Here is a 26,227-nt window from a genome sequence, read left to right as displayed (position 1 = left end):
TTAGGGTATGTTAAAATTGTGTGCTTTGGAGAATGAACATTGAAGGTGCTCAGCTTTCTATATCTCCTCTCCTTCCACATCTCAATTCACTTTTATTTAGCTTTATACTTTTTTAAGTAAGCTCTACACCCAACATGGGGCTTGAACTCACAAACCCGAGTTCAAGAGTCACATGCTCTACTGGCTGAGCCAGCCAGGTGCCCCAATTTAGCTTCATATTTTATTTTATTTATTTTTGTTTAATGATTTTATTGACTTATTTGAGACAAAGAGAACGAGAGGGGAGGGGCAGAGGGAGAAGGAGAAACAGACTCCCGTGCTGAGCAGGGAGCCAGACAGGGGCTCATTCCCAGGACCCTGAGATCATGACCTGAGCTGAAGGCAGATGCTTAACCGACTGAGCCGCCCAGGCGCTCCTATTTTATTTTTTTAAAGATTATATTTATTCATTTGAGAGAGAGGGAGGGAGAGCGCGCAAAAGCAGTGGGGAGGGGCAGAGGAGAGGGAGAAAGAGACCCCCTGTTCAGCAGGGAGCCCAACATGGGGCTCGTGGGGCTTGATCTCAGGACCCTGACTGAGATCATGACCTGAGCGGAAGGCAGACGCTTAATGGACTGAGCCACCCAGGTGCCCCTAGCCTTATATTTTAAATGAAGATATCACATACTCTCCAAGAGTACTAAGATTATTAATGAAATAGCCTCTAATGCAGATTAGGATTCACTAACTAGGTTTGGCATAGAGTTTGCTATGGGGTGTGGTAGGGGTGAAGGTAGAAGAGGAGAGTGTTAAATAAAAAAGCATAATTAATAGAATTTACTGGATTCAAAACTAGGTATAAAACTAATCCATGTGTCACAATTACTTGAGCAGAAATTAGACAAGATGACTTTGTAAAAAAATTAATGAAATTGCAGGTTTTAAGGCAATACGTTTGTAATTCAGAAGCAGTTTCCTTATTTATTCACACACACTGAGAGTTTATCATTACAAAGCACTGTGATCTAGTCCTTTAACCCAGAGACCTAAGAAAGATTGTGAATGTTATTAGAGTTCAGAGCAGGAAGAGAATATGACCTTGAAACAATTCCAAATTTACTTATTTCATATATAAAAGTTGCTAAAAATACACCCTTAATGATATATCTCTTTTATAAGACATTTTATATTTTTTAATTGTTTACTTTTGCTGATCTAATGCCCCTTTAAAGTGAGCTTTTGCTACATGTCATCGTATCTTCTCTCTACCATGTAAGCTCTTGTAAGAACTTAGTGAATTCTGTGGATACTCAGTGATGATTTGCAGATAAAGATTATAATGTATTCAACCAAACAGAGTGGCATCAACCTCTTTTGGGACCATCTAGAAGTGATTCAGTTGGCCCATGAATATAAATCTCTTAATGAAAGAGGGGAAGCTGGCCTTCAAAACAAAGACTACAGGCTAGAGAAAAAAAAAAAAATTAGTGAGAACAAGATGGCTTAAAATAGTTTATACAAACATGAAATGAGTTTTGTTTGGATTCTAAATTTGCAGTGAATTTACAACCCATTCTACCCCAAAATTCCTCTTTATAAGATGTACAATTATGCTGAATGTCTCAGTATTCCAAAGACACTCAAATAGCTACTACCATCCACCTTAAAAAAATTGTTTTAAATATATACATAAATTTGGTACTCAAAGTTCAGTACCAATACCACTTCATAGAACCAGGCACCTCAGTTTCAACCTACAACTCCCAAATTGTTTCCGTTTCTACACCACTGCAACTAACAATCCTGCCAGACTGCACAAAACCATTCAGTGGTTTCGTCTGATGTGGAAAAAAGTCCATGAGGGACTAGGAGGTGCCACCAAATTCATGCCAGGATAAAGATCTAAGTCAGTTGGGCTAGAAATTGGTGCCTTAACCCAATGCATCACCTTATTTCCATTCCCTATCTTTTTGAGTAAAAATTATTTTTACCATGGTAATTTTGTATTTATCACTCAAACAAAAAACTGCTTTGTACGAAGGAATGCTAGTGTACCTGAAGGAACCATTCTGGTAGGTTTTTGGAAGAGTTCATTTTTCTAACGTTAAAACTTAGGCTGCATAGTGATCAACAGGGGACTGTGGTTGGCTGAGGAGAACATAAAGTTAGTCTGTCAGGACGTCCGAGTTCTAGTTCTGCTGCCACCAGTAACTAATTATAATCTCTTTAGCAAGTCATCACACTGTGCCATAATTTTCCCACACTGGCTCTCAACTTCACCGCATTGCCAGGAGAGCCAGATGAAATATTCCAAATGAACAGAAAAGTACTTAATGAACTTAATAAATTTACCAATCAAAATTAATAAAATAACTTAATTTCATTGGTTTTTTTAACCCAGAGAAAATTCTATCAATAAATATTATCTGTCATCCAAAAAAAATTATCCAAGGCGAGGTACTATTCTGAGACTGTTTCCTTAAAAACCAAATTATAAATCTAGAAAAGTAAACATAGCTAAAAATCATTTCTATAAATACTTAATATATTAATTCAATGATGAAAAATAGAGCTTGAAGAGTACTCCCTCTGTTTCAGATGACAGTTGCCATAACAGCAGGAATTACTAGGCTCACTTCTTCCAATCACAGTTTCTCTTCTCTCTTGGTAACCTTTTATTGACTTCAGAAGAGATTTTTGCCTTCAGTAGGGGGAGAGACAAATAGAACTCAGTCTACAATTTTCACTCCAGGAGAGAAGTCACTTATGAATGTGATTTTAAAACCAAATAAAGCTATCCTATTTCAGTAGAGAAGTTTTTTAAAATGGAAGCTTTTAAATATCACTGAATAAAAATAATTTTTTGCTGTAAATTTGGCATCAAAGAATGTAGAAGGAATACATAATAAACCCCAGTTTATCCAAAACTCAAAAGGTAAAATTAAAACAACAAGCATCTTTCCATGGTATTGTATAATCTGGATTTCATAAAGATGTACCCAAGTCAATGCTGGAGCCTGCCAGAATTTCTGATTCATCATATATTAAATTATATTCAAAGTAATTTTCATATTAAGTACTAATTGTAGTCTAGCTCTGCGAATGCATACTAAACCATGTATAAAAATATTGTAATTCTCATGTAAATGAAATACCTAATTCTCCATCTTTTTGGAGAAAAAATAGAGAATACTATAATAAGTTACTAATATAAACATAAACTGCTTCAAATGCTGGTATGACTATTTTTCTATATTTAAGTCAATATAAAATACTAAAATGGTTTAATCTATGGCCCACTGGTTGTAATAAGAGCTCCAAACTCTTTTTTTCAATTTTTAAATTTTAATTCCAGTATAGTTAGTATACAGTGTTATATTAGTTTTAAGTGTATAATATAGTGATTCAATAATTCTACGTATTACTCAGTGCTCATCATAACAAACTCTTTCATGCTTGGAAAATTACATATCCCTTATGCCTAGACTGCAAATAATGCTATTCTGGCAAATTTTAAAGTTAGCATTAGCAAAGTAAAAGAAAATTTTAGCATTAATATGAATATTTAAAATCCTTATCTTTTCCCCCAAAAATGATACTTTCAGGTATAAAAATGCAAAGTTTATTCTTATTTCATTTCAGACCAATACTTATTCCTCTTTTTGGCAATGAGTGTTTCAACATCTTGAAAATGCATTTGAGCTTATTTTAATATTATTGACTTCTTTCATCAAATCTAAAAGGGGGTTAAACATAATCCACAAAATGCAAATAATTTTTGGAAGCATTTCTTAGTGGACTTCTATGCTGTAACATATTCAATTAAGGATAAGAGACTTTTAAGTAATCTTTAGGGAAAGCCACCTGCCAAACAATACAATGTTCATGGTAAGAAAATTATCTTTGGGATTTGTAATTTCAAATCAAAATAAATCATCAACTTCAAAAAGAATGATTTTCTGTGTCAAATAGAAATGTTAACATTGTGAAAAGCTTGTACCTATGAATCATTTAAAAATCATCCCAGGATATTTCAACTTGATCTAAGCCATAACTGGAAATTTTCAGAGCCAACTGTGAGCTACCTTTACAGGCTATTTTGAATTTAGAAAAACTGAAGTGCAAAAATCACATAAAGATATGATAAGGAGTCTGGTGTTCTGAACTCCTGTCACCTTGCCAAACACAGTTCACCATCTAAGAAGCCAACCTCTCTGTGTTTGTTAAGGGGCACAGATATCCTCCATTTGACTGTAGGATATGGTTCTCTCTCTTCAAATATTGATGTGAAAGCCTTTTGGCTAAGTATAAGGACAATTTTTCCCTGGAGAAACTGCAGCTGTGAGAGTTGACCTCAGCCTTTTAAGACCAAAAGATTCTGTCTGGGAAAATGACTTACTGATTATCACAGTTAGCCAGAATAAAAGGCCTCAGTCTTCAGAGATTCTTCACTGAATAACTGCTCTCTTTTAGTATTCTTAATATATCATAAAGTACCACCATATTGCACAACTCCAAAGGATAACATTCATAGAGAATACAATGAGGGTATGCTCCCTGGAGTTCTGAAATTTAGCCCTGGTATTGCCATCATCAGTAAAGCTTTCTTGTTAAGTTCTGCTTATGAAACCTGGACTTATTTAATGATATAGTCTACTTATTGTAGATATGCTGCCCAGATCAGATCACCTTACCAATTTATAGTTCTTGCCAGCCTGATAAAGATCGGCACTCTTATATCTAACCTACAACACCTATTCCTGCCTTTCAAAAAGGGATTTTGCTTGCTCAAGGCCAAGACAGAGAAAAATTCTACTTAACTTCTACTGAAATCAAAAAACTGATCACTCATGATAAATACTATAATATAGTAGAAAGACCACTCACAGGAGTGAGAAGATCTTACTTAATATGCCTCAGATCACTCGTCTATAGGTTAGGGACAATAATATAATTGTCTTAACCATTTCATAGAATTATTATGATAATTACCAGAAAATATGCCAAAGTGCTCTATAAGCTGAAACCCAGTATGTAAGCATTATTTTGCAAATACGTAAATCTTTAATGGAAAAGTCTTCTCAATATTAACTGAACACAGCAATGTTAAATTATTTGGAACAGAATTTCTAAGGGTTCATTTGTTTAAAGGACCATATTTAGGGTGTCTTTTTTCAAATGGGTTATTTTTTTAATATAAAATTTGCTCAGGGGCACCTGGGTGGCTCAGTCGGTTAAGCGTCTGGCTTCAGCTCAGGTCATGATACTGGGATCCTAAGATGGAGCCCCACATCAGGCTCCCTGCTCAGCGAGGGGTCTGCCTCTCCCTCTCCCACTGCCCCTCCTCCCCACTTGTGCTCGTGCTCGCTCTCAAATAAATAAATAAAATCTTTTAAAAAATTAGCTCATATATGAACTAGAGAAGCATGTGATATAATTTCTTTCTACAAGGTAAAATAAAGGTTGTTAGATTATAATACACAACAGTGTCTTTGCCTGCTAATTGTTTCACTTAGGTACAGACTTTTTAGCAGTTTAGAGATTTCATATAATACATTTATAGTTTCAGGGAATGAGCATTCCTATATAATCAATTGCTAGCAGATTTCTGGTTCTGTTTTTGAATTTTATAGTCATCAAATAAAACCCAAAACATCACTTTTGATGCCATCGGCACAAAGTGATCAACTAAACTTAAAAAACAAAAATCCATTTGTTCCAGGTTTAAGCCCAATCATTTTATCAGATCTCAGATAAACTTGCTTCTAAAACTAACCTGAAAAAAATACAGCTAACTTGGTAAATGCAATCTCCTAAGAGACAAAGGGATGCAAAACATTTAGTGTTACATAAAGGTAGAAGTGAGAATTATTATTCTAAGAACCCTACAACAATTAACTTACTAATGGTAATGGTAAAATGTTTGGCAGGCCTTATATAAGTAACATCTCTATCCTTTCATTCTGATTATGTCTTAAAATAGTCAAAAAGGAAGGAGAAAAAGTGAAAGAGAGAAGAAAATACTTAATATAAAAATTCTACCAAATCTACCAATGATCCAGACCAAGAGTATATGAACAAGAATTTAGTCATAACACCTCAGTCAGCTGAGTAAAATGCTTCAACCACTACTGATTTTCTTGGCCTTGTGGACTTACACTCTAAAAACTATAACTCTGCTATGAAAGATGTGTGAGACTCTATGCTATATAGGATGTGTGAGACTCTTATATAACTAGTATGTCCATTATAGTCTACTTCCATCAAAATCCATGCTCCTAAACCTATTCTCTTAATGACCCCATATTCTCACAAATTGGTCATAGATTTAAAATGCAGGTTATTCTAAGTGTTAAATCAGTAAAGTCTGAATTCAATACATCTAACCGCTGTTCTTGCAGTCAGTACAAGCTCCAGAGGATACCTCCCACCCCCTGATCTGCTACCATGTCCAGTAGTAGAGCTGCTCTATTCTATAAATACTGTTGTTTCTGATAACTTTGAGGGGGAAAAAATGAAAGAAAATAAATTATAGAAGTCTATCCAAAAGGCATGGAAAACAACCAAGACAGATTCTCTTCTTTCTAAGCTTCCATTCCAAGAAAAAGAAGTGAGGGTAAGGGGAGACTCTTTTAATATAGGCCAATTAACGGAGCACCTGCCTGGCTCAGTCAGAGGAACATGTAATTCTTGATCTTGGGGTCATGAGTTCAAGCCCCACGTTGGGTGTAGAGATTAATTAATTAACTAATTAATTAGAGGCCAGTTAATATATGAACCAAGACAAGGGAATGGAGAACAATATGTGACACCAGAGTCCTTCAAAATATTACAAAGATAATCATGGAAGTGAGACATTAGTACTAATAAATGAATTCAGTAAAGTTGCAGGATAAAAAATACACAGAAATTGGGTGCTTTTCTACATAGTAATAATGAAGTAGCAGAAAGAGAAATTAAGAAAATAATACCATTTACAACTGCACTAAGAAGAATAAAACACCTAGGAATAAATTTAACCAAGGAGGTGAAAGACCTGTACTCTGAAAACCTTAATAAGACAATGATGAAAGAAACTGAAGAAACAAACAAATGGAAAGATACCTCATGTTCATAGGTTGAAATAATATCATTAAAATGTCCATACTACCCACAGCCATCTACAGATTCAATGTAATTCCTATCAAAATACCAATAGTATTTTTCACAGAACCAGAATAAATAACACTAGATTGTATGGAACCACAAAAGACCTTGAATTTCAAGTTAAAGCAATTTTTTTTTAATTTTTTTTTTTAAGATTTTTATTTATTTATTTGACAGAGAGACACAGCGAGAGAGGGAACACAAGCAGGGGAAGTGGGAGAGGGAGAAGCAGGCTTCCCGCGGAGCAGGGAGCCCGATGTGGGGCTCGATCCCAGGACCCTGGGATCATGACCTGAGCCGAAGGCAGACGCTTAACCGACTGAGCCACCCAGGCGCCCCAGTTAAAGCAATTTTGTAAAAGAAGAACAAAGCTAGAGGTATCACAGTCCCAGATTTCAAGATATACAACAAAGCTAAAGTAATTAAAAGAGTATGGAACTGGCACCAAAATAGACACAAAGATCAATGAAAACAGGAGAGTGCACCCAGAAATAAACTCATGTTTATAGGGTCAATTAACCTATGACAAAGGAGGCAAGAATATGCAATAGGAAAAAGTCTCTTCAATAAATGGTATTGAGAAAACTGAACAGCTTTGTGCAAAGAAATGAAACTGGACCACTGTCTTACACCAGACACAAAAATAAACTCAAAAGAGATTCAAGAATTAAATGTGAGACCTGAGACCATAAAACTCCTGAAAGAAAACATAGACAGTAATCTCTTGGTCATCATCCTTAGCAACATATTTATGGATATGTCTCCTCAGGCAAGGGAAACAAAAGCAAAAATAAACTATTAGGACTACATCCAACTGAAAAGCTTTTGCTCAGCAAAGGAAACCATTGACAAAACAAAAAAGCAACCTACTGAATGGGAAAAGATATTTGCCAATGAAATATCCGATAAGAGGTTAATATCCAAAATATATAAAGAACTTACACAATTCAATACCCCAACAACAAATAATCTGATTTAAACATGGGCAGAGGACCTGAATAGACCTTTTTCCAAAGAGGACATACAGATGGCCAACAGACCTGTAAAAGATGCTTGACACCACCAATCACAGGGAAATGCAAATCAAAACCACAGTGAGATACCACCTCATACCAACCAGAACGGCTAGTATCAAAAAGACAAATAACAAGTGTTGGTAAGGATGTAGAGAAAAGGTAACCCTCACGAACCTCTGGTAGGAATGTAAATTGGTGCAATGATTGTGAAAAACAGTACTGAGGTTCCTCAAGAAATTAAAAATAGACATGTCATATGATCCAGTAATTCCACTACTGGGTATTTACTCAAAACAAAAACAATAATTAAAAAGGTATATGCACCCCTATGTTTTTTGAAACATTATTTACAATAACCGTGATATGGGAACCATCGATAGATGAATGGATAAAGATATGATATATATATACACACAATGGAATATTAGTCATAAAAAAAGAATAGGACCTTGCCATTTTCAACAACATGGATGGACCTACAGGGTATTATATTAACTGAAATAAGTTAGACACAGAAGGATAAATACCATATGACTCACTTATATGTGGAATCTAAAAAACAAATGAACAACAACAAAAGCAAAGAGAGATGGGATCAGAAATAGAAAAAACTGTTGGCTGCCAGAGGAGAAAGGATTGCAAGGACAGGTGAAAGAGGTGAAGGAAATTAAGAGGTGCAAATGTCCAGTTATAAAATAAATAAATCACAGGAATGAAAAGTACAGCATAGGAAATAAAAATAATAATAATGTTATATGGTGACAGATAATAACAACACTTTATCTTGAATTGGAATTAAGTCACCTTTAACAGTCCAACTCCAGATCCTTAAATGAGAAAATTTATCAGTAGATATTGCACTTATTGTAGGTAATATTTCTAAAAACTATAAGGTGATACTAAAATTTATAAGTTAAATCTGATTTTTCTCACAGTCACAACAGTGAACTGAAGGTCTGAAAAGGTCTGAAAAATTTATTCCCCAATTGCTGTCAGTTCTCTCTGGGAATTACTCTGTTGTATGGATCAATTTGCCCAAGATCATACCCCCTTCCTGGGGACAGCTGACGTCAAATGACTGGTGAATGAAGGAGTACAAAGATCTAGCCACCTGGGCGCCTGGGTGGCTCAGTTGGTTAAGTGACTGCCTTCGGCTCAGGTCATGATCCTGGAGTCCCGGGATCGAGTCCCACATCGGGCTCCCTGCTCAGCAGGGAGTCTGCTTCTCCCTCTGACCCTCCCCCCTCTCATGCTTTCTCTATCTCATTCTCTCTCTCAAATAAATAAATAAAATCTTTAAAAAAAAAAAAAAAAAAAGATCTAGCCTCCTTACCATAAACGGGAACAGCTCAAATAGCCTGCCCATGGGATTGGCTGAGGCGATTGGTGGGACTACTGCAATTTCTCCTTTGGCCCAATCCTGATTCGTTACCTCCCACCATAGGTATAAATTCCACAAGTTCTCATTAGCAAACATCCTTCATATTAATCCTGCTTCCTGGGGCACCAACCTACCAATCTGCAACTGTTGTAGATAAATCAAACAAGATTACATATTTAAATCAAGCAAGACTCAATATATAACCAGTCACATAAAATTCTATTTAAGATCATACTATATCATATGCTACTGCACAAAATTCTCTTTCTCAATTTAGAATTTCTATTTTAAAAAAACTGAGGCTGGGTGGCTCAGTTCGTTGAGTGTCCACTCTTGGTTTCTGCTCATGGTCTCAGGGTCGTGAGAGCAAGCCCCAAGGAGGGCTCCTAGCTAAGGCAGAGTCTGCTGGAGATTCTTTCTCTCCCTCTGCTGGTCCCCCAGCTTGCACACTCTCTCTTTCTCTCAATAAATAAATCTTAAAAATTTAAATAAATAAAAATTTAAAAAATTTTTAAAAAACAGCCAAAGGATGAACACCTACTTTCATTAAGGTCATGAAATTCAGAATGTTTAGAGGGCTATTTTGAAAGGAAAATTTTTTAAAAGATTTATTTATTTATCTCAGCAGCAGAGAGAGTGTGTGTGCACACGAGTGGGAGGTGCAGAGGGAGAGGGAGAGAGACTCTCAAACAGACTCCTCTCTGAGCTCGGAGCCCGACATGGGGCTCAATCTAATGACATTGAGATCATGACCTCAGTGGAAACCAAGAGTCAGATGCTCAACCAACTGAGCCACCCAGGTGCCCAGAAAGGAAATATTTAATAAAGACTTAAAGTCATTAACTTTTTAGAGTTGGTCCGAGTATGTCTGCTTTGCTTCCTTCTTCTAACTTCACATTTTGTATAGAAAATATGGTTATCAGAAATCAATTTATCTATGTTTAAAAAGAGAAACTCCTTTTGCTTATTTACCCTATCATTTCACCAATAACTGGATTTCTTTTGTTTTTCTGTTTGATCTGTACTTTCTTCTTATTTTCTTACATAAACTGTTTTTTCTTCTTTTTTTTTAATTTAAATTTTAGGTAGTTAACATACACTGCAACATTGGTTGTTTCTGGAGTAGAATTCAGGGACTCATCACTTCCATACAACACCCAGCGCTCATCACAAGTACCCTCCTTAACACCCATCACCCACCTAGCCCATCCCCTACCCACCTTCTTCCACCAACCCTCAGGTTGTTCTCTATCATTTGAAGTCTCCTATGACTTGTTTCCCTCTCTCCTTTTTTTCCTTTCCCCCTTCCCATATGTTCATCTGTTTCCTTTCTCAAATTCCACATATGAGTGAGATCATATGGTATTTGTCCTTCTCTGATTGACTTATTTCACTTAGCATAATACACTCTAGCTCCATCCATGTCATTGCAGATGGCAAGATTTCACTTTTTTGATGTTTGAGTAATACTCAATTGTGTATATATACTATATTTTCTTTTTTCTTTTTTTTTAGTTGAGTTTATTAGGGAAATATGAGAGGCAAAGACACCCCAAGTGACAAAAAGAAAATTCTGAAAATGTCGCTTCAAGTCAAGTGGGGGCCTTGACCTCCCAAAAAGGACAAGAAACTGGTGGGTTAGGAACAACATTTTCTGGTGGCCACCTTGCCAGGGCATAAGTGTCTCAGCCAGGACTGCCTCCCACCCCCCACCAAAGGTGGAAAGGAGACAAAGACTGTTTATAGAATCAATGCAGAGGCAATGGGAGCTGTAAGGAAAGTCAGAGAGAGAGAGAGAAAGAGAGGTGGGGAGGACCTTGACAAAGAGTCCCAGGAGTTTGGCTCGGAGAGCCTCAAATACACTGACAAACAGTTCTACAAAATGTTACTTAAAAGATAAAATGTCTGATGTTGGTTCCAAGAGCTCCCCTGGACGTCTTCCCACATGCCACATCACACACCGATGTACATGGCAGAACCCAAAGGCCACACTTTTGAAAAAAGAAAAACAAGAATAAGCCCTGTTGCTCCTTAAGAAGAGAGGAAGGAGCTGAGGCTGCTGGGCCTTTCCCACGTTGGCCTGTATTCCGTAAAGCAACTTCCCAGCAGCAGCATGGTGTAGTTCCAGGTGAGGGTCTCACCTTTTGCCACCCGTGTTTCAATGTACTCTATTCTCCGTTTGAGGTGTCGATTTCTCATTTAGAGTTGCAAGTCTTGAACGACAAGACATGTCAAACGAGTTGAGAAAGTCCGCGATTTTCTTGATGCTGCTAGTGATGACTTCAATGTATTCCCAGTTCGCCCAGTCCTGGTGAATCTCCCGCTGCACTGGATCCTCTTGACCCGCCATGGCTGCCACCTGACAAGGAGCCACTGCGCAGGCCTATATATACTATATCTTCTTTAACCATTCATCAGTCGATGTACATTTGGGCTCTCTCCATAGTTTGGCTATTATTGATAATGCTGCTATAAACATCAGGGTGTATGTACCCCTTAGAATGTGTATTTTTGTATCCTTTGGGTAAATACCTACTGGTGCAATTTTTGGATCATAGGGTAGTTCTATTTTGAGGAACCTCCATATTGTTCTACAGAGTGGCTGCCCCAGTTTGCATTCCCACCAACAATGCAAGAGGGTTCCCCTTTCTCTGCATCCTTGCCAATATATGTTGTTTCCTGTGTTGTTAATTTTAGCCATTTTGACAAGTATGAGATGGTATCTCATTGTAATTTTGATTTTTATTTCCTTGATGATGAGCATCTTTTCATGTGTCTGTTAGTCATATGGATGTCTTTTTTGGAAAAGTGCCCATTCATGTCTCCTGCCCATTTCTTAACTGGATTATTTGTTTTTTGGGTGTTGAGTTTGATAAGTTCTTTGTAGATTTTGGATACTAACCCTTTATCAGAAATGTCATTTGCAAATATCTTCCCCTGGATTTCTTTTGGATCCTGATGTTATTCAAAACACAACTGGTTTTGGAATGCAAAGGTCAAGGCAATTGGCCTAGAATTTATTAGTCTTGAATGATTTATCATTTATTGTTTCAGTGTCACTGAATACCCATTTCAATGCTTCTTACACTTGCCTTCCTCTACTATAGTGATTAGAAAACTAAAATACTCTGAGGCATGTAATAAAATTCTAGACAATGAGACACAGCAAGAAGTTCCTCATGCAAACTTCCCTTTTTTGTAGGGAGCAGGAGTAAGCCCAACAAAAATGAGGTCTTTTATTCTTCTTCCTGCCTGGAAAGTAAACGTAATGCCTGCAAATGAAGCAGCCATATTGGGTCTGAAGCAATAAGAAAGAGGAATGAGAGCACCATGCTAAGTATAGCACAGTGGAAATACAGAGCCACTATACCTGCCCTTGGGCTGGCTACCTCCAAACTTCTTGTTACATAAGAAAAATAATGACCTAAACCAGTAAAGAAGTTATTTATTTTTAGTTTTCCACTATATTTATTATTTAGTAGCAGTAAGCATGTCTATGTGCTAAGAGAAACAAACTTCTTCTAATGTTAAATTATGTACAGAATTTATCATCAAGTTTTTACATAAGGACTTGGAATGTTTTCTTTGCATGTCTCCCTGCATTAGACTGTGTTAAGAGAGGTCAGGGACTGAATCATTTTCACCAACTCCTAGTATAATAATATATGACAGGAAGGAAGAAGAGGTTGGAGGGAGGAAAGGAAATTGAGCTAGGAATAAAATGAAAGGAAACACACAGCTATAAACTGGGTCTTTGAAAGCTGTATTACTTTGGAGACGAGTTGACATGGCTTGGATAAGTCAAACTGCTACTAGGTGGTAAGTGCCCACTGCCTGTACTATTTGGTGTTGTAGTCTGATGATGTCCCAATATAGCTAATACAGGTCCAACTGGTAGGGAAGACAGGCATGGCTCTGACTTACACAACTGAGCAGGTTCTGGGTAGGCATTGTGTTGATGACAGGTTCCAAGGGACTAGATTGGTATATTGCATCTACAAAATTAATAGTACTTTTAGCAATCTGCAACAACACAATGCAGTGTTTAATTGATTCTACCATGCTATTTGTTGTTTCTTTGAGAGTTTCGATATTCTTTCTCTGTTCATCTTTGCAGTTTTGAAATTTGTCATCAAAAAGCTTTAAATGTTCTATCAAGATTTGTAGATAAGCATGAGCCCCTGTAAGTTTCTTAGCAAAGTCTTGGACACTAGGAACAAATCCTGAATCCACACCCCCAGAGGGCAGTGGAAAGGAGGCAGAAAGAGAGCGACATTCATGCCCACAGCCTAGCCCGGCCAGGAAAGGCAGCAGGGACCCCAAGGATACAGGGGTGGGGGCCTACCCCTTTTCCAGACCCTTGGGGTCTACTCACTCTGCAAGTGGCCAGCAAGAAAGCCATTCGCCAAGCCTCCAACACCCCCTCAGCCACCTTGTGCCTCCAGGGGAGGGAGCTAGGTGCCCCTTCCAAGCACCCCTTTTTTTCTCCCATATGCCTAATACCCCACACTGCAGTAAAATTGGTACAGCCAGGTTCACCTGGTCTCCAGGGACTGTAATCTAATTAGATATAAGATAACGGCTATCCTAGAAGGATGAATGGTTAACATATCCTTTCAGATAACCCTCTCTAAAACTCCAAGAGAGGCATTGCTAAGAAATGTCATTTGTGCAGGTGTCCTGTGTTGCAGACAAAACAAAAATCTATGTTGTAAATACTAGGAAAAGTCAATGTTTTGATATGAAAATTGAAGTCTGATGTAGTCTTATCTAGTTGAAAAACCACCCACTTATGCAGTGATAAACTGCAGAAGTTCTTTTTTTTTTAAGTAACAGAGTTTAGCAAGGTTGTGTAATTTTTTATTTTATTTACTTGAGAGAGAGAGAGAGAGAACACTTGAGAGAGAGCACAAGCAGTGGAAGGGGCAGAGGGAGAGGGAGAAGCTCAATCCCAGGACCTTGGGATCATGACTGAGCCAGAGGCAGACGCTTAACCGACAGAGCCACCCAAGTGCCCCAAACTGCACAAGTTCTTATAGGAAAAGCCAGAGTCCCCCCTTAGAAAGCAGTTTTGTGTCTGTTCAAATAAAGTTAATTTAATTTAATATCATATTTCCAGAATGTTGATTTATTTTAATAGTCTAATTTCATAATGAGGCTAATAACACTTTGATTTTCTATCTTTGCTTTGTTTCTCATAACTAAGCAAATATCTGCTTAAGGAGTAAGAGGTGACCCTTTCTGTTTAAGTTTATTTATTTACGTAATCTCTACATCCAATGCGGGGCTTGATCTCATGACCCTAAGATCAACAGTTGTATGTTCCTCAGACTGAGCTAGCCAGGCACCCCAAGGTGACTTCTATACATACAGAATACTACTGTTATCAGCTATGGTACAGTCATTTCATAATCTGAATTGACCTTAAACTATAAGATAATTAAAGCACTGGATTTAAAAATAATCTTGGGACACCTGGGTGGGCAGTCAGTTAAGCATCCCAATCTTGGTTTCAGCTCAGGTCGTGATCTCATGGTCATGAGATTGAGCCCCATGTTGGGCTCCACGCCGAGCCTAGTTAAAAGTAAAAAATTAGGGGCACCTGGTTGGCTCACTCAGTTAAGCGTCTGCCTTCTGCTCAGGTCATGATCCTGGGGTCCTGGGATGGAGCCCCGCCGTCGTTGGGCTCCCTGCTTGGCAGGAGTCTGCTTCTCCCTCTCCCTCTGCCCCTCTCCCTGTTTGTGCTCACTCTCATTCTCAAATAAATAAGTAAAATCTTTTAAAATTTTTTTAAATTAAAAAAATTAATTAATTTAAGAAATTTTTTAAAAATATGCTACCTTTCAGGGAACCTGTTTGGCTCAATCAGTGGAACATGCGACTCTTGATCTAGGGTTTCTGAGTTCCAGCTCCACATGGGTATAGAGATTACTTAAAAATAAAATCTTTGAGAAAAAAAAAGCTACCTCTCAAATCTGAAAACCCATTCTAATTATGCCAAAAAATGTATAAATGGGATAAACTGTTATTTTATAGCCCGTATGTTATAGTCTTACATAGAGGACTCTATTATTCTAAACTAAGTAATAAGTTGAACCATAGGAAATTGTCTCTTTAACCCACACAAATGATAATTTCCTATGGTTCAATCTATGAAGTACAGAAATTCAGAAAGAAAAATGTTTTTTCTAAGCAAATTCTTCCTTATGTTCTTAACCAGATAAGCCATTAATCACTTTTTTGCTTCATTTTTTAAAAAAATAAACACTAGAATCTGAATAAGGCAAATGTGAACTGGAATTACAGCCAACTGAGATTTTATAGAAAACAACTAATACATCAAAAATTTTAAGCATCCACTCAAATAGCCTTATGATATCTTATTAACACTGAATATTAAAATCTTTGGGCATTTTAGTCAAATTAGTAATTGAATAAGGATCTTAAGTACTATAAATTAGGTATATTATTAACAAGCTACACAAATTTGAGCTCTCTGGCTCTTTTTTGGCCTAAAATTGTCCACACTGGCACATTTTCTTTTGCTGTGACTAATTCTGCTACAGGATAGCAATTCTAGAAATCATCTGAACCAGCAAAAGTGGAGAGTCACTCAGATTCCACAGTTGATAAAAGCACTAACTTTTTAGGGAAATGAAGACTGCTCTTTACCAATATGTTCGAGGGAGTTTTTCATGGGAAACAAATGGACAGTGTATACTCTTCTGGGAAAAGGAACTTGTATTCAAAGGTCAGTGAGCCTCAAAGTCTATATTTCACTTAAAAAGAATAAAAAGTTGTGGCTTGGGCAGTAAGAGTGCCAAAAATCATATGTTCACATGCACTTAAGATAGTTTTACTTCCAAATTATGTCAAATATTTGGTAGTCTAATTGATCCCCCAAACTTATAAGGCCAAAAAAATAAATAAAATTAAAAATAAAAAAAGAGGAAGTATTTCCCCACAAAAAACTTACATATATAAATATATCAGAAACCAAGCCGGAAAAGCAGATTAAGGAGAAAGAGAACAGCATCTAAAATGAGATACGGCCTTGATGTCATTTTAATAATTAAAATACTGAATTTGCCATTGGAAACAAAAGAATTAATACAAGTTCTTATACAGGACCTCTATGGAGAAAGTTCCAGGGACAAACGTTTACTACTCTCCCCCCTTTTTTAAATTTCCTTTTATTATAGCAGGTCCTCAAGGCACTTGAGCATGTGCTCTGTGACCCATGCTTGCTTTGCTTCCTTTGTGATCCCAGTATTCTTCCTAGTCCACATGGCTGAGTTGCCACTTCATTCTGACATCTGATATTCTTGAAAAGGTAGGCAATGGAATTTTAGATTGCTGGATAAGCTGAAAAGATGTATCACTATCTTTAACTATTCCCAAAAGCATATGTAGAGCACACACTCCAATGAGCTAACACTGCATAATCTAATGAGATTATTTGGCCTGTATGAAAATACCATTTTGGAATGATGATGATAGAGAATAAAAAACACTAATAAATACAGATAAGAAAAAATTTAACAAACTATTCTCTCCACCTTTGACTGCATATACCGATTTACATTTTGTATTTGCAAATTTTTCCAAAGAAGAAAGTTGAAGGAAGGGGATGGTTAAAAAGAAAAATCAGGGCGCCTGGGTGGCCCAGTCGGTTAAGCATCTGCCTTTGACTCAGGTCATGACCCCAGGGCCCTGGGATCAAGTCCCGCATCGGTCTCCCTGCTCAGCAGGGAGTCTGCTTTCTCTCTCCCTCTGCCACTCTTCCTCGCTCATGCTCCCTCTCAAAAATAAATAAAATCTTAAAAAAAAAAAAAAAGAAAAAAGAAAAATCAAAGAACCGTATCAGCATCTCTATTAGCTTCCTGTGGCTGCCATAACAAAGTACCACAAACTTGGTAGCTTAACACAACAGAAATTTATTGCCTCCCATTTCTGGAGGGTAGAACTTTGAAATTAAGGTGTTCGCAGGGACATGCTTCCTATGAAACCTGTAGAGGAGAATCCTTCCCTACATTTTCCAGCCTGTTATTTGCTAGCAATCCTTGGGGGTACTTGGCTTGTACAAGCATCACTCCAATATCAGATTCCATCATCACATGGACACCTTCTCTCTGTGTGTCCCTGTCTCAGTGTCTTCTTCTCTTATAATGACACCAGTCATATTGGATTAAGGGCCTACGTTACTCCAGTATGACGTCATCTTTTTTTTTTTTTTAAGATTTATTTATTTATTAGAGAGCAAGAATGAGAGAGTACATGAGAGGGGGAGGGTTAGAGGGAGAAGCAGGCTCCTCGCTGAGCTGGGAGCCCGATGCGGGACTCGATCCAGGGACTCCAGGATCATGACCTGAGCCGAAGGCAGTAGCTTAACCAACTGAGCCACCCAGGCGCCCCCAGTATGACCTCATCTTAACTACATTTGCAATGCCACCATTTCCAAATATGGTCACACTCAGAGGTGTTAGAGATTAGGACTTCTTTGGGGGATTCAATCCAACCCATATAGCATCTGACAAACAGACATTTCAAATTAGATGTAGAATTATTGTATCAAATATAAAATGCATTAATTTCTCCTACAAATTCTTCTGTGATATCATTATACTTCCAGACCTCTAGGACAATCTTTAACTCATTCTTCTCTACCTTTTCCTTATATTCAGAATCATCATCATCTTTCTTTCAGGATGGCACTAATTAAATTTAGTCCCTCAAGTCTGATTTGTTCCAACTATTTCTGAATTGGCCTCCCTACTTCTAAGGTCTCCCCATTTAAGCAGCCCATTCTATATTTACAATTTTCTTTCCTTCTCCCCAGTATGTGAATCCCCTTAAAAAAGTCCAGGTTCATTCTCACCCTTTACCCAGGCTTATGACATTACACTCATCTGAAGGGATTTTCACTTACTTAAAAAGCAAACTTCAAAGCAAATCCTAAACTTCCAAACAACCTCTCTTAAAATTATTAATACTCTGATTTCTTATTCCTCTTAACTATCAGAGCACCATACTATACACTGTATCCCTTGGTTATATACCATTTGCTTCTAACATTCACTGCTATTCCATGTAAGTTAAGCTTATCTATTATATTATCTGTTATATATAAGCTATATATTATAAGCTCTTTGAAAACAAGGTTATTTTCCTGCTTTATTTATTCTCCAGAACAGGAAAAAAGTACATAGTGATGAACTTGTAAATATAATGATTAACAGTAAAACAACTGGAGATTTTAAAAAGGAATCTCAAAAGAATAAAATAAAAAGCTTCTGCACAGCGAAGGAAACAATCAACAAAACTAAAAGGCAACATTCAGAATGGGAGAAGATATTTGCAAATGACATATCAGATAAAGGGCTAGTATCCAAAATCTACAAAGAACTTATCAAACTCAACACCCAAAAAACAAACAAGCCAGTTAAGAAATGGGCAGAAGACACGAATAGATACTTTTCCAAAAAAGACATCCAGATGGCTAACAGATACATGAAAAGATGTTCAACATCACTCATCATCAGGGAAATACAAATCAAAAGTACAATGAGATATCACCTCAGACCTGTCAAAATGGCTAAAATTAACAACACAGGAAACAACATATGTTGGCAAGGACGCAGAGAAAGGGGAACCCTCTCGCACTGTTGGTGGGAATGCAAACTGGTGCAGCCACTCTGGAAGATAGAATGGAGTTTCCTCAAAAAGTCAAAAATAGAACTACCCTATGATCCAAAAATTGCACTAGTAGGTATTTACCCAAAGGATACAAAAATACTGATTCAAAGGGATATATGCACCCCGATATTTATGGCAGCATTATCAACAACAGCCAAATTATAGAAAGAGCCCAAATGTCCATCGACTGATGAATGGATAAAGAAGATGTGGTACACACACACACACACACACACACACACACTGGAATATATTACTCATCCATAAAAAAGAATGGAATCTTGCCATTTGCAATAACGTGCATGGAGCTAGAGAGTATTACACTAAGTGAAATAACTCAGTCAGAGAAAGACAAATACCATATGATTTCACTCATATGTGGAATTTAAGAACAAAACAAATGAACATGGTCGGGGGAAGAGAGAGGCAAAACATAAAACAGACTCTTAACTACAGAGAACAAACTGAGGGTTGCTGGAGGGAGGCGGGTGAGAGGTTGGGTTAAACAGGTGATGGGTATTAAGGAGGGCACTTGTTGTGATGAGCACTGGGTGTTGTATGTAAGTGATGAATCACTAAATTCTACACCTGAAACTAATATTACACTGCATGTTAATTGGAATTTAAATTAAAAAATGAAACTAAAAAAAATCAAAAGAATAAAATATAGTGACATGATCTTACTGTAAAATCAAGTCCCCAATATCTGTTTTTTAATAACATTTTTCCCTGATTATAAAATATACATGTTCATTAGGAATATTTAGAAAATACAGGCAATAATTAAAAAATAAAACCAATTCACCAAATAATCACTATAGATATCCCTTTTAGTCCTCATTTCAACCTGTATAAGGGTAAATAAAAATTATTTTCTCCACTTATAAAGAGCAAAGTTACTATATTCTCCTCCCCATTCAGTAGAGTATTTCCTTGAAAACACAGTGAATCTAAATCCTTATTCTAACCTTTGGGATACAGATAAATCTCTAGGGACTGCACCCCATCTTTACCCCCACTTTTACAACAGTGAAATATATGTATGGTTGCAGGCCAGATAACATCTAGATATGTAAACATGTACTATCAGAATCAGCTCAGGGCTCTCATGAGATGTACAGAGACCATCTCTAGGTGATTAGAGAAATTACTGTTCTTTTCTCCTCTTTGCTATCTAAATTGTGTGAAACTTTGTCCTAACTATGTAGTCTACAGCAGGTTAGCTATATGCAAATATTGTACTATGCTTACCTAATAACAAACCAGTTTTATTTCTTTTCTAAATTCTTGTGGAATAAAACTTTCATTTCCCAACAAGATGAATAGTAGTGCCCTCTCCCTGCCTCCTTCTCTCTCCCTCAAACTACTCCCCATACACATACAATTATATGTATGTATCTTTAAAATAAAAATGGGATCACACACAAGTGCATTTATCCATAAGTCTGTTTATATACATAATTATATATAATTATTACATGTGTGCAATAAATATATAATACATACAACACTTGTCTTTTCACTTAAGATCATGAGGATTTTTTACATTCACTTTTTTGAATTCCTAATATATGTACTATGCTATTCAGGAGTGTGCTGGAAGTCAGCTCATAGTGGTTCATGAGAACCAATAATATACCTCTCTTCCCAACTCCACGCTCAGTGACTTCATGTTGGTAGCTTGAAATAAGCCATTGCAGGAGTATTTACCCCATGGAAATCTAAAAATGCTATGAATCAGAGCTTTTTTTTTTCATCAGAGAGTTGTTTTACCAGTACACAACTGACCACACTATACAAGTTCTGCACCTTGGTGTTTTGTTTTGTTTTATAGCTATATATCCTGCCAATTATTCCATATCAGCATATACAGATCTAATAATGATCACTTTATAGTACCATTTAATATGTATTGGAAATATGACTCAATACTTCTGAAATTTTGTTAATTTGATGGGCAAAAATTTTTTTAATTTATTTTTGCATTTCCCTTTACTGCTAGTGAGACGGAACATTTTTCATAAATTTCTAAATGGTCAAATAAAAAAGAAGCAAATAAGCTAGCCCATTAGGTTTATAAAGGCAAATATTATTGTATTAAAGACTAAATTTGTAAGCTTCCAAGTAGTCAAAGCAAAATGGTTATAAAGGATTCTATCATTTTTGTTGCTGATAAAAGAAATTATATGAATCCTTTGAAAGATATAATTTTTTTCTAACAGAAATTCCTCATCATGAAAAGTTTTTTTCAAAAAATTATTATAGGAAACTTCATTCGGGTAACAGATGATACCTTTGATAATAATTTTATAGATGCAGAATAAAGGCTCACTAAATGAAGGCTGTTCTGGGAGAAGCTAAGGTTATTTTCAAATCAAATGACATTTATTGAATGTCTACAATGAATCAGACTAACATGATTCAGATATGGTAATATATCACACTCCTAAGAACACACTTCCATATACCAAGAAGAGTAGATAACTAGCAGCTCTCAGGCTTTATCCCCTACAAATCACTTATGTCAGCTAGACTTTCTATCTTTTGGTACATAGACCATTTAAGGTTAGAGTCTTTGGAAAGATCCAGGAGCACAGATACCCCACGTTTCTAACTGAAGGGAAAATCCATACTCTTGGATTTTCTAATACTATATAGAGCCATAACAATACTTTCACCCAGATTATAAGCCAGGAGTTCTGCAGGCAGAGTTAAGATTTTTCTCAAGAAGCAGCTTTGGCTCCACTGATTAAGACTTCTAAAAAATGCTTATGGAAACTGTTAGTTGTTACCTGTCTTGGCCATATAAAAAAGTCTTAATATTGCTCCTATGGAATATCTGATTTGAGCCACATACTCTCCTGAACAAGCTGAACTCTGTACTCATTTGAAACTGGACATTTATATTTTGGGTCATGACTATCACATTGAATTTTAATTTCTGTGTATTGATTTGAGCCTCAGATTGCATCCTTGCATAAACACTTTGAAGACATCCCATTATACTTATAATAACATCAAGTTTCCTTCCTATAACTCACAATTAGAACTCACTATACAATTTGCAGGATCCAGTACAAAATTAAAAAACTGGGTTCCTTGTTCAAGCACTGCACCCTTCTAAGAGAAGGGCCTTAATCCTTGATTCATCTCTAACCTCATTTCATACCTTCATAATTCCTCCCCACACTGATGTCATCTCACTTCAGATCTATCAGTGTCCCTCCTGCCTCAGGGCATGCCTATTGCTAGGTCTGAATAATTCTTCCCCTTTGCCCTTCACAAATGACTTCTCATCATTCAAGTGTCTGCGTCAATGTCATTCCTTAGAGAAGCCTCTCTGTACCACTTAAGTATGGCCCCAATTGTTCTCTTTCATTGTATCTTGTTCTTTCCTGTACAGAATGCATGACAATTAGTTAATTTATATTTGTTTACTTGTTTATCGCTGGTCTTTTCTTTCTTCTTAGAATTCAAGCTCGAGGAGTATAGATTGCATGGATATATTATTTATGAATGCAGACCCAGTGTCTATAAGTACTGGGAACAGCAGTGACTTCAAGCTGAAGTCAGAAAGACCTAAGCTTGAATCTCAGCTCTGCCATCTTCTGCTTGGATAACTTTGGGTAAGTCTCCCCATGCCTCAGTTTTCTCAACAGTGAGGATAATAACAGTATACTACAGTATACTAAAAAATGCCATTAAGTTTAATTGAGTCAGTATGTATAAAGTCCCTAGCAGAGAACTGGTTTATAGTATTATTAAGTCAAAAATTAACTCTTATTATCATTTTATTATTACATTTACTGTTGTTTACCTTTTTACTATATCTTGTATTATTATTTATATGTTAAGAGTCATCCTTTCTTTATGAATATCAAAAGTTTCTCAAAACTAATTCTGATTCATAATAAAAGCACCAGGACACAAGGATGCTTGTTCTTGCTACTTGCTATGTCATAATATTGTATCAGATTACTGAGCGTTTTACAATGAATGGGGCAAATACAGCCAATTTTGTAACACCTGAGAAAAAGTGGTTGTAGAAACTTTAAAATTACCAAAAGAAATAATGTAGTATGTGAAATATCTCAGCGTATAAGATGCTCAAATGTAAGGTTAAATATGGTCATTACGATTTACCATTACTCGTTTGGGCTGAACATGGAGGAAAGACAAAGAATTATAGGGTAGCGATGAACTCCATGGCCAGAGGAAAGAGAAGCTGTTTATGGCAACCAGATTTTAGTTCATTTTATTAGAACTTCTCCAGCCTAATATTTGAACATTTTAAAGATACAAGCTCTGTAATTTACTAATTAAGCTATAATCCTACCAGTGTCATGAGTGCTCTGAAAAGAATCATACCAATGGTTTCTCAGCTACATCTTTAGATGTTTTTCTTCTGATTGAATTTCAACGCATATATTATTACATGGTGCCTGAAATAGAAAATATCCTACTTTTTTTTCTTTTTCAAAAGGTTTCTTGTTAAAGTTGGTAATGAGTACATCTACTCTATTTTTGTATTTGAAAATTTTAAATCAAGGGTTTAAAACATCCGACAGGTTAACAGAATGATCACTGCAAACTTCAGATTTATGGTTAGGTCAAGTCAACCTGATGCTGGAATGATGGAACAGGGCACTGGACTGCATGAATAAGTTTCCTACTCTCCAAGCAGAGAATCATCAGCAGTTTTATAGTGGTGACATTTACGGTCTCAGAAGGTGGTGAAGGAGGAGAGCATCAACAACTGATTTGATGTACACCTCATATAGATTATATTCATGGACTACCCTGGAAGTTTCCACAGTGAGATTTGTTGGTTAGTCTTCTAGTCAATAACCAACCGAACAAACAAAAACAAAAACAAACAAAAAACAAGTGTAGATTACCATATGATACCATATACAGAAGACTATTCAGTGAATTGGAACAACAGTGAACTTAAAAATAACATAGCATTCTCCTGTCTCAGCTAAGGTATGAGAACAAAGAAAAAAATATACGACAGAATTTGTACAAGTGTAAGACTGTTACATGCAACACAACCCTTACCGTTTCTTTGACTAGCATCCGTCTGTAACCTGCTGCAACTGAAAGTTCACCTCAATCCACTTTCTTACTGTGTGATTGGTGGCAATTTATTTAATTTCTCTGAACCTCAACCTCCTTATCTGTAAGATGGTAAAAATAATATCAATCTACTAACGCTGTTATAAGGATTAAATCTCATAATGTAGTGTCTCTCATCTTAGGAGTCCACAAACTCCCTCCTGGTCAAAGGTTTACTGATAACTTTTTTTAGTTTCAGATTGTCACTTTTATGACAATCTTTTTTTAAAATGAGGAACATAAGTATGGTAAAAAAATAAATAAATAAACATATAAAGTGAATAAACATCTTTAAACAAACTAGTACCGTATAGTGTCAGTGCCTACTTTGGCATTCATGTTCTGGATCATATTGTCCCCAAATAATACCACTTTAATTGTCATAGCCTAATGAGAAACCAACAGAAGAATACTTACATAAAATATGTTTTTGTGCCAAGTCAAAGCCAAATGAGATCATAAAGCTGTATAAAATAAAGGTTTCTAGCAGTTTGAATAGAGAAAAATGATAAAAGTCAGCACCGAGTAGTACAGACATGCTGAACTCAGAGAAACCTGTCATATTCACTTTGAAAAAGCAATTTAGTTCCAACAATGCTTTTTGCCTTCCTAGTAATGGTGATGTAATTTTCTTTGGTTTTGTACTTTTCTTGTTATTAAATTTATAATTTATTTTGGCTTCATGACTCCATTGGGTCTATAAGCATAAGGAACTTATACTTTGTTTTATATTTGTAAATATTTAAATAATGATAAAAATAATTTAATATTGGAGGGTCTGAGATAATATTTTTTCTTTATTTTTTTTTAAGATTTTATTTATTTGCTTGAGAGAGAGAGAGAGAGAGCATGAGTGGGGGGGGCAGAAGAGGGAGAAGCATTCTCCCCTCACAGAGCATGGAGCCCCACACGGGGCTTGATCCCAGGATCATGAGATCATGACCTGAGCCAAAGGCAGACGCGTAACCAACTGAGCCACCGAGGTGCCCCTAATATTTTTTTCTTTAAAAGGAGCCTACACATTTCTCTTTTTGAAACTGAGATATTCTATACATAGAGTTTAGCCTAAGAAAACTCTTAGTAAAATTTAGTACCTATCACTTTCCCTGTACACATTTATTATTACATAGGTATCTGGCATTTGTCTAGGTTTGTTTGTTTTTTCCAGTCCATAGTAATAGTCTGGGGGTGAGGAAGGGGAGGTCTGATGGGAATGATTGTTTTCAGTTTTCATGCTTTATACAGCAGAAGTTAATCAATGGGGATAGACTGGCAGATTCGGCAATCATTTCTGTGGAGTCATCCGAGTGAAAAGAGAGTCACCTTTAATGCCCATTTTTGGAATTTTATCACTAGAAATATATTCCTTTGGTAGTGAAGAAATAGGATTTAAGGTGTTCAAGAGAAGTACCAAAGCTTGGAATCCTAAAGTTTCTTAGAAGCAGAAGTAATTAGGGTCTAATAGATTACATAGGAATTCTAGCCCTCTCAAACAATTCTGAAAGTAGAAGTAGGAAGTCATTGAAAATAGTTTTATTCATTTACTTATACCTGTCCCTTTCCATAAAGACTTTGATACAAGTATATTAATATAAACAAAACCACAGAAAGATGAGAAGTTTCATCTTAGAGCAGGTCTATTCCAGGGAGAGAAAACACATGGTGTTGTGACTTGCTTAGTCAAGCATTTTTATTCGTATTTCTTTATTTTTTCTGTTTTCATAATTCTTTTTTTTTTTTTTGAATTTTAAAATTTGAGAATAGGTGACACACAATGAATGTTACATTAGTTTCAGGTATATAACATAGTGATTCACCATCTCTATACGTTATGTTATGCTCACCACAAGTGTAGCTACCATCTATCACCATAAAACACTATTACAATATC

At 36.3% G+C, this 26,227-nt stretch overlaps 1 protein-coding gene and 1 pseudogene across 1 annotated transcript in view; both read right to left on the bottom strand.

Annotated features, from left to right (window-relative positions):
• The window catches only part of ADAMTS6 (ADAM metallopeptidase with thrombospondin type 1 motif 6), a 295,911-nt gene that overhangs the window by 193,286 nt on the left and 76,398 nt on the right, over positions 1 to 26,227 (bottom strand). The window lies entirely within an intron of this gene.
• LOC118551611 (putative protein BRICK1 pseudogene) lies at positions 11,130 to 11,888 on the bottom strand (annotated as a pseudogene).

Source organism: Halichoerus grypus, chromosome 2 (assembly GCF_964656455.1).
Source record: "Halichoerus grypus chromosome 2, mHalGry1.hap1.1, whole genome shotgun sequence".
NCBI lineage: Eukaryota > Metazoa > Chordata > Mammalia > Carnivora > Phocidae > Halichoerus > Halichoerus grypus.
The sequence above is the reverse complement of the archived record's forward strand: the minus strand, read 5'-3'. Positions and strand labels throughout refer to the sequence as shown.